Genomic DNA, 9,931 nt, shown 5'->3' on the forward strand with positions numbered 1-9,931 from the left:
CAAGTTTTATATCACTGCAGGCAAATACGTAGAATGCGTAAATCCTACAAGAAGGAAAGCAGTGTTGAAAGACAAAGTATTTGGAGAAATGAAATACTGCTTATGAAAAATTTCATAATAAAAGACATTTATTTTGGTTTACATTTTTGATATTATGTTGTTTAAAAATGTTTGAGGTTTCAGTTACATGAAAAAATACTAACAATGAGGAGTCGTAAGTCAGAATCAATACGAACTAAATGTTTATTACAAAATTATTTCAGGCATTTGCCTACAAGACAATAGTTTCCATCATTTATACACTACTGGCTATTAAAATTGCTACACCAAGAAGAAATGCAGATGATAAACGGGTATTCATTGGACAAATATATTATACTAGAACTGACATGTGATAACATTTTCACGCGATTTGGGTGCATAGATCCTGAGAAATCAATACCCAGAACAACCACCTCTTGCCGTAATAACGGCCTTGATACGCCTGGACATTGAGTCAAACAGAGCTTGGATGGCGTGTACAGGTACAGCTGCCCATGCAGCTTCAACACGATACCACAGTTCATCATGAGTAGTGACTGGCGTATTGTGACGAGCCAGTTGCTCGGCCACCATTGACCAGACGTTTTCAATTGGTGAGAGATCTGGAAAATGTGCTGGCCAGGGCAGCAGCCGAACATTTTCTGTATCCAGAAGGGCCCGTACAGGACCTGCAACATGCGGTCGTGCATTATCCTGCTGAAGTGTAGGGTTTCGCAGGGATCGAATGAAGGGTAGAGCCACGGGCCGTAACACATCTGAAATGTAACGTCCATTGTCAATGCGAACAAGAGGTGACTGAGACGTGTCATCAATACCATCACCCCGGGTGATACGCCAGTATGGCGATGACGAATACACGCTTCCGATGTGCGTTCACCGCGATGTCGCCAAACACGGATGCGACCATCATGATGCTGTAAACAGAACCTGGATTCATCCGAAAAAATGACGTTTTGCCATTCGTGCACCCAGGTTCGTCGTTGAGTACACCATCGCAGGCGCTCCTGTCTGTGATGCAACGTAAAGGGTAACCGCAGCCGTGGTCTCCGAGCTGATAGTCCATGCTGCTGCAAACGTCGTCGAACTGTTCGTGCAGATGGTTGTTGTCTTGCAAACGTCCCCATTTGTTGACTCAGGGATCGAGACGTGGCAGCACGATCCGTTACAGCCATGTGGATAAGATGCCAGTCGTTTCGACTGCTAGTGATACGAGGCCGTTGGGATCCAGCACGGCGTTCCGTATTACCCTGCTGAACCCACCGATTCAATATTCTGTTAACAGTCACTGGATGTCGGCCAACGCGAGCAGCAATGTCACGATACGATAAACCGCAATCGCGATAGGCTACAATCCGACCTTTATCAAAGTCGGAAACGTGATGGTACGCATTTCTCGTCCTTACACGAGGCATCACAACAACGTTTCACCGGGCAACGCCGGTGAACTGCTGTTTGTGTATGAGAAATCGGTTGGAAACTTTGCCCATGTCAGCACGTTGTAGGTGTCGCCACCGGCGCCAACCTTGTGTGAATGCTCTGAAAAGCTAATCATTTGCATATCACAGCATGTTCTTCCTGTCGGTTAAATTTCGCGTCTGTACTACGTCATCTTCGTGGTATAGCAATTTTAATGGCCAGTAGTGTATATAGTCAAACGAACTATCACTCAGCTGATTTCATTGGCGTGTCGTCGTTTAGCGCCGGCGGCCCACAAATCAATCGTGCAATTTTCATTAACAATCGTGGTTGTAATGGCCCTCTTGCACATGACATCTTGTCCAGTAAGTGGTGCAGGAAAGTGCTATATTTACAGTGTCTTCTTCGGTCCAAGTGTCAAAAGTCGGGGATGTAGACCGAACTCGTGAAGATTATCGACGTGACAGAGCTTGCCAATCATTCATTACTTCAGTTCGGATTTTGTAGTTTCATATCATACAACTGCGTGAAGCACTTCATACAGGATGTCTCAGGAGGAATGGCCAGTATTCAGGAACCATCATTCGAAGCAAGGCCCCTGAAATGTGTGTCTTGACAGCTGTCAGGACTTGTTCAGTAAAAGAGAAGTGTTTCACATTAGCAGTGATGGAAAAGTGTTCGTAGCTCTTCAGAGCCCATGTCTACAGGACAATTTTTTCTTGTTTTCTTCTGTACAACCACCTCTCAAAATACAGAAATCAAAGAACTTACGATAGATTTGTTTCGCAGTATCGAAGATGAAGAAGTGCTCATAGCTCCTAATGTATGCGTTTTAGAACCCATGTTTACTGGACATTTTTCCTTCGAATGATCCTTCCTGTCATATTCATGAATATTGACCATTCCTTCTATGACACCCTTTATATTATAGTCCGCAAGGTGCATTAGAAATCGTTCACTTGTTAAACACGTAGCTTCACAGGCCCAACATTATAGTGTTCCGATTATCATTTTGTGAATATTTAGTCTGTGAGAGATACTGTGGATGCGCCAGGGCGCTGAAGAAAAATCATTCAATTAAGAGTCATTTATTGGCGAGAGTTCAACAGTCGCTCTGACAAGGGGAGGCCGCCAATTGTGAAATTCAGATTCGATTCATACTGCGCATAATAAAAGCTCATGGCCAGAGGTGTAATGTGGCAAAGCACCAAGATGCACTTCTCAGCCGTTGTCGAGAAAATCGACAGTTAAAAGAAACCGTTGCGGTGAAATACTCTCTACGATTAATGATTTTCTACAGCGTCATAGCGCAGCGGTAAGCGCTGGGGTTCGTAATCCGATGTTCGCCGGATCGAATTTCGCGCCATGCAATATTTTTTTTATTATTAGTTTATTGCAATTCATATATATATATATATATATGAATTGCTTATGCATGTTGGTGAAGGCGGATCGCTCTCCAATTGTACCGCCTCCATTTTTCCGTTTGTTTAACAGGGTGTACCAAAGCTGTCCCGTCCGCACTGATTTTCAACGATGTTATAAGTTGCGCTAAGGACCGCATCTACCTTCTTTCGAAGTTAGCAGGCAACTACGCTTTTATGCGGCGGCTCGTTTCGGCCCATTCAACATCTGTCCTTCAAGTGTAACGAGCGAGTAACGGAGTTTATATTTCATACCTGCCACAGCAAATTTGTGTTCGTGGGGTTTCTATTCTAATTCGAACGTTTGACTTACGCTATACGTATTCGTTTCGGAATGTCGTTTCTACGTCTTCCGTTAACTATACGTGGTTAACATTAAGAAGACAATTAATAACATTTGTGAAATACAACTTTGTTTGCGGAAAACATAATGATGTTCGAAGTCGCCAGTTTTTCCACGACAAACGACTTTCAACAACTTATTATATGCATAATTGTTGCAACTGATTGCCGGGAATTATATATATACATATATATACATATATATATATATATATATATATATATATATATATATATATATATATATATATGAATTACAAAAGACAAATACTAAAAAAAAAGTTGCATGGAGTGAGATTCGATCCGGCGACCTTCGGATTACGAACCGGAGCGCTTACCGCTGCACCACCACGCTGTAGAAAATTACTAATCGTAGAGAGTATTTCACTGCAACGGTTTCTTTTAACTGTCGATTTTCTCGACAACGGCTGAGAAGTGCATCTTGGTGCTTTGCCACATTACACCTCTGGCCATGAACTTTTATTATGCGCAGTATGAATCGAATCTAAATTTCACAATTGGCGGCCTCCCCTTGTGAGTCAACTTACTGCATTTAGCCTCGATACAGTACAGTCTTCTGTCTGCTTTTAGCTCTTGTCAAAGTTCTGAGTCAGTTGTTTGTTGTTCGCATGCCTCTCGCATAGTCTGATGAAAGAGCTGTCAGTTTGTTTGTACTTTGGGCCTCCGATTCTGGCATTCGGTTACAACACTGTTGCGTAGCTGACAGACGCAGCCCACTTAGCGACGTCTCAGTTGGTTTCTAACGGACTCTTATTCTTGCACTTACTGTTCTACTGTGCAACAGTACGATCATTTAACTTACAGCGCACTCCGCACAGTGACAACCATTCAGCCAGCAAACAGCCTATTGCAGTGCCCACACACAGTAATTTCAAGCTAACTTTGTAACAGGAGGGCCCATCATGTGAAAGTACTATATCACGTTTTTATTTTTAATTAGCAGTCCACAGTACACGCCGAAACAGTTTACACAGACAATACCATCCACTGCGACCAGGCGACTCCGCTGACTGCGCTTCGTGTTTTCGACTATATTTTCCTAAGCGGTAGCCCACGATGTGGAACCCTGTAATATGTTTATTTTTTAGCCTCATCATCTGCGGTATGTTCCGAAACCGTACACGTAGCATCAAGACGAGGGTCTGAAAACGGCGGACGCGACCACACAGCCCTCGCGCTCACACCTGACCTGACAGTCAGTGTATTGACTCGCTCTCCATAGACCTTAGTTAACGCTTAACCTACCGAAACATTAATAAAGCTCGACTTCTCTCGTACAGCATTATACAGAATACAATATTCAAACTCCTAAGTGACACTGCTGTTTCGTACTATTACATTCATAGCAAAGTTTTATACCACTTATTAATAAATGTGTAAGTAAACAACATAACAAAATTGAAAATAACAATTTCATAAACCACAACTAAAGAATATATATAGGAACAAAATAACAGCATCGGAACTAATGAAACTCTCTCCTAAAAACTAAAAAATAAAGAAAAGAACAGAAAAAATAGTACTATGTTAGTACTGTATCTTCACAAGCGCCAGTAGTAAATTCTTTGCTGGCGTTGTCATCTAAATATAGATGAAACAATGCAGGAAACGAAAGTTCCAAGAATGGGATTAAAATTCAGGATGAAAGGATACCTGTGATAAGATTCGCTGACAACAGTGCTATACTCAGTGAAAGTGAAGAAGAATTAGATGATCTGTTGAATGGAGTGAATAGCCTAGTAAGTTCAGAATGGATTGAGAGTAAATCCAAAAACAGACGAAAGTAAAGCGAAGTAGCAGAAATGAGAAGAGCGAGAAACTTAACATCAGGATTGGTGATGACGAAGTAGACGAAGTTAAGGAATTCTGCTTCGTAGACAGAAAAATTAACTATGACAGACGGAGCGTGGAGGACATAAAAAGCAGACTAGCGCTGACGAAAATGGCACTCCTGGGCAAGAGAAGTCTACTAGTGTCAAACATAGGCCTTAATTTGGGGAAGAAATTTCTGAGAATGTACGTTCAGAGCACAGCATTGTATACTGGTGTAAGTAGGATGTTTAGGTTTTTATGTTGGTAACGTCACGTAGCGCTCTGTATGAAAATCACTGACTGTGCTGTGTGCAGTCAGTGGCTGGTTTGCATTGTTCGAATTTTTGCTATTGTAGTGTTGGGCACTTGGATGTGAACAGTGCGTAGCGTTGGCAGTTGGAAGTGAGCCGCCTGCAGTGGTGGATGTGGGGAGAGATATGGGAGAATTTCGAGTGGGGGCGATCTGGACGTGCGTCCATCAGAAAGAGTAAATTTGTAATACTGTATATCATGAACTGGTATGTATATGATGACCTTTGAATATTATTAAGGGAAATACATTGTTTGTTCTCTATTAAAATCTTTCATTTGCCAACTATGCCTGTCAGTAGTGACTTCAGTAGTTAGACTCTTTTATTTAGCTGGCAGTATTGGCACTCGCTGTATTACAGTATTTAGAGTAACGAAGATTTTTGTGAGTAAGTGATTCATGAAAGGTATAGGTTATTGTTAGTCACGGCCATTTTTTTGTAGGGATTATTGAAAGTCAGATTGCGTTGCGCTAAAAATATTGTGTGTCAGTTTAGTGTTGATCAGAATAAGTAAAGCGAGAAATGCCTGACTACGTTCAGTTTTGCTCAGCTATTTGAAAATCAAATAACGTAAGAAGTTTATCAGCTCAGTAATTCATTAATTTTTCTAAGGGGACGTTTCACTAGTGACACGTGAACTGTGGGTAAACCGGAACAGAAGAGATTCGATGCATTTGAAATTGTGGTGCTACAGTCGAATGTCGAAAGTTAGGTGGACTGATAGCAAAAGGAATGAGGATGGCCTTCGGAGAATTGGCGAGAGAAGGAGCATACTGAAAACACTGAAGAGAAGAAGGGACAGAAAGATAGGACATCTGTTAAGACATCAGGGAATAATTTCCAGGGTACTAGACGGAGCTGTGCCAACGGCCTTGCCGCAATGGAAACACCGGTTCCCGTCAGATCACCGACGTTAAGCGCTGTCGGGCTGGGCTAGCACTTGGACGGGTGACCATCCGGTCGGCCGAGCGCTGTTGGCAAGCGGACTGCACTCAGCCCTTGTGAGGCAAACTGAGGATTTACTTGATTGAGAAGCAGCGGCTGCGGTCTCGTAAACTGAGATACGGCCGGGAGAGCGGTGTGCTGACCACATGCCCCTCCATATCCGCATCCAGTGACGCCTATGTCTGAGGATGACACGGTGGCCGGTCGGTACCTTTGGGCCTTAATGGTCTCTTCGGGAAGAGAGAGGGAGCTGTAGAGTGTAAAAACTGTAGACGCAGACAGATATTCGAATACATCCAGCAAATAATTGAGTGTGGTGTCACCGCCAGACACCACACTTGCTAGGTGGTAGCCTTTAAATCGGCCGCGGTCCGTTAGTATACGTCGGACCCGCGTGTCGCCACTACCAGTGATTGGAGACCGAGCGCTGCCACACGGCAGGTCTAGTCCGGAGAGACTCCCTAGCACTCGCCCCAGTTGTACAGCCGACTTTGCTACCGATGGTTCACTGTCTACATACGCTCTCATTTGCAGAGACGACAGTTTAGCATAGCCTTCAGCTACGTCATTTGCTACGACCTAGTGAGGCGCCATATTCAGTTCCTATCATTACTTCAAGAATTTATTCTGAACAGATAATATTGTGAATCACGTACAGTCAAGAGCGACGTCCATCATTAATGGATTAAAGTTAAGTATCAAACTAATTACGTCCGCTTTCTGAATTCTCATTCTTTGTTATGTTCCAGACCTCACGTCAGTATAGTTCTTTCCTCCTCACACTAGCCTGCTTGAGCTAAAACGCGTGCATTTCGGCCTCCATTTGTAACACGGTGTTGGCTCTTCTGCTAACACAAAATTGAGGATGTAGGTGGCAAGTGCTACTGTAAGATGAAAAGTTTGGCACAGGAGAGAGACTCGTGGCAGGCCGTATCAAACTAGTCAGTAATGACCGCGCCGGTATAAATGTGGAGAACTTTGAGCTCGTACTTAGGCACTATTAGCGTTTGGAATGAGGAGGGTGAATGTTGTAGGGGCCAACTTTTACTGTCCCATACTGCGCGACGGTCTGCGGTGCGCAGATGTAGCGACTGTGAAGAGGGCCTAAACCAGGTGAGTGTTGGGACAGTAGGGTCACGGCGACTTGCCGGCCAGTCTGTCAGGCAGGACTGGGGCCGAGGCGTGGCGGCAGCTGGGCTCCCGCCTGAGCCGGCACACTCGTGTCGGGGCCGGCCGCCGCCGCCGCCGCCGCCCACGGCTGCCGCGCCGCCTCCCGGCTGGAGGTCAATGCCGGGCTGTCTGCCGCCTGCGTAGGCCGGACCGGGCGCGCGCCTGCACGCCGCACGTCGACCTGCTCGGTCGCACAGCGCGCCTCTCGCGTCGCGCAGTGCAGCAGTGCCACCCGGCGGTCCACCTTCCTACAATCCATACTGGCACTGTTCTTTTTCTACATTTCCCTATAGAGGGTGATGCACGTAAAACCATTTGACGGAATATTAGGCGGAATACACAAGGGAGTAAAAAAAAAAAAAGTAGTAATAAACGTTGTTCAACTCTAAGAGGGACATCCATTAACAAACGCTCGACCCCCCTGCACCACCCCCGGAGCGCGGGAGGGGGGGGGGGGGCGACTTTGAAATCTTAAATGGGAACCCCAACTATTTATTGCAGATTTGGATTCTGCGTGAAAAAATATGTAACTTTTGTATGAAGCATTTCTTTCGTTTCATGATAGATGGCGCTATAATCGGCGCACATGAATATGGGCTGCCGGCCGGAGTGGACGAGCGGTTCTAGGCGCTACAGTCTTTAACCGCGCGACTGCTACGGTCGCAGGTTCGAATCCTGCCTCGGGCATGGATGTGTGTGATGTCCTTAGGTTAGTTAGGTTTAAGTATTTCTAAGTTCTAGGGGACTCATGACCTCAGATGTTAAGACCCATAGTGCTCAGAGCCATTTGAAAGCTATGTGCTAAGGTCTGATCAGGGTAGATACAGAAAATAAAGTCGATAGTTACCAATCGCAAGGTGGAATGTGTATAATATCTTTGAGTAGGAAGATCTTTGATGGTTAAGAGAGCCGGGTGTGCGCAGTAAAAAACAGAGTAGTTGCAGCTAGGTGACTGGAGGAAGCAGACGTGTGTTGACAGCTTTAAGGTAGGATTTGCGCTGCACAGTTTACTCTGAGCAAACTTTAGCACGTTAATGAGAGAAGCTACATAATGATTTCATAATGGTTTTTGTTAGATAACGTTCAGAGTTAGGATTTGTAAGTCCAATGTTTCGCACAGTAAGCGTTTTGTAAAATTTTTCGTAAGAGTGATTCGTGCTACAAAAATGTTGGAATTGGTAGTTTTTGTGTATGACTTCAAATTTTAACTATATATATATATATATATATATATATATATATATATATATATATATATATATATATATATATAAAAAATCAACATTGTGTTTAAATCTGGCAACCTGAATCATAATCCACATCCTACCAATGAAAGAACGTAAAGAAAATGAGGCAATATATATGTGCAGTTCATGGTTTGAAATCGATTTTGGTATAACTAAAGTTATCAGAGCAAAGTTATTTCAAATAACTAATTTCATGCCATTGCCCAACTCACATTATTCCAGGCAAGATAATAATTTCATTAAGTAAATATCAGGTCCAAAAGTTAATTTTTCAGTACCATCTTAATGCCATTGCACAAACGGCATTGCCGCGCGGGATTAGCTGAGCGTAGAGGCACTGCAGTCATGGACTGTGCGGCTGGTCCCGGCGGAGGTTCGAGTCCTCCCTCGGGCATGGGTGTGTGTGTTTGTCCTTAGGTTAAGTAGTGTGTAAGCTTAGAGACTGATGACCTTAGCGGTTAAGTGCCATAAGATTTCATACACATTGGAACATTTTGGACAAATGGCATTATTCTCTTAAACTTGACTGCTGAGTCAAATACATGTTTCATTAGTGGCAAAATGGGGGAGTGCAAGAAACAAGTTTGCAGACGCAGGTTTGTTGAAGAATTAATTTGGAACAATTTTATCTTTGATACTTCCACTAATTAAACAGGAAACAATTTTGGTTAGATACTTTCACTTTTAAAGACTATTTTATTAATGATACTTTCAGTATCTCACTAAAACACACATCCAATTAGGAGAATCAAAGTACATTATTTGATATTTGGGAAAATGCCATCATGTGACACCGTCTACCCTCCAGCAACGCATTCTTCTACGTCCGCATCTACGTGATTAGTCTGCTATTCACAATAAAGTGCCACGTTTGAAGTGGAACATCGTCCATTAGTAGGCGTAAAACATAATTCACTATGTCGCTGTATATTTGACCAGTCAGACTACCTTCTATAAGTATGGGCCAGTTACCTGAGTACCTAAAATACCGCACCAAACGTTGGAACTCCATGGGCGTTGATGTTCAACTTGACTTACCCAATGGGAATTCTCCACTGATCAAAAATGCATATGTCGATTCACTTGACCACGATTCGTAAAATTTGATTCATCGGAGAAAAGTTTCTATGAAATGAAATTATCATTGACTCCCAGCTGTTCCTGTATCCAGTTGCAGAAATTCAGGCGATTGTGAAAATCG

General features: G+C 43.4%; 1 pseudogene; it reads left to right on the forward strand.

Moving 5' to 3' along the window:
* Positions 1-6,230: 6,230 nt before the first annotated feature.
* LOC124796664 lies at positions 6,231-6,348 on the forward strand (annotated as a pseudogene).
* Positions 6,349-9,931: the final 3,583 nt, after the last annotated feature.

The sequence above is a fragment of the Schistocerca piceifrons genome, chromosome 4 (genome assembly GCF_021461385.2).
Source record: "Schistocerca piceifrons isolate TAMUIC-IGC-003096 chromosome 4, iqSchPice1.1, whole genome shotgun sequence".
In the NCBI taxonomy this organism is placed as follows: domain Eukaryota; kingdom Metazoa; phylum Arthropoda; class Insecta; order Orthoptera; family Acrididae; genus Schistocerca; species Schistocerca piceifrons.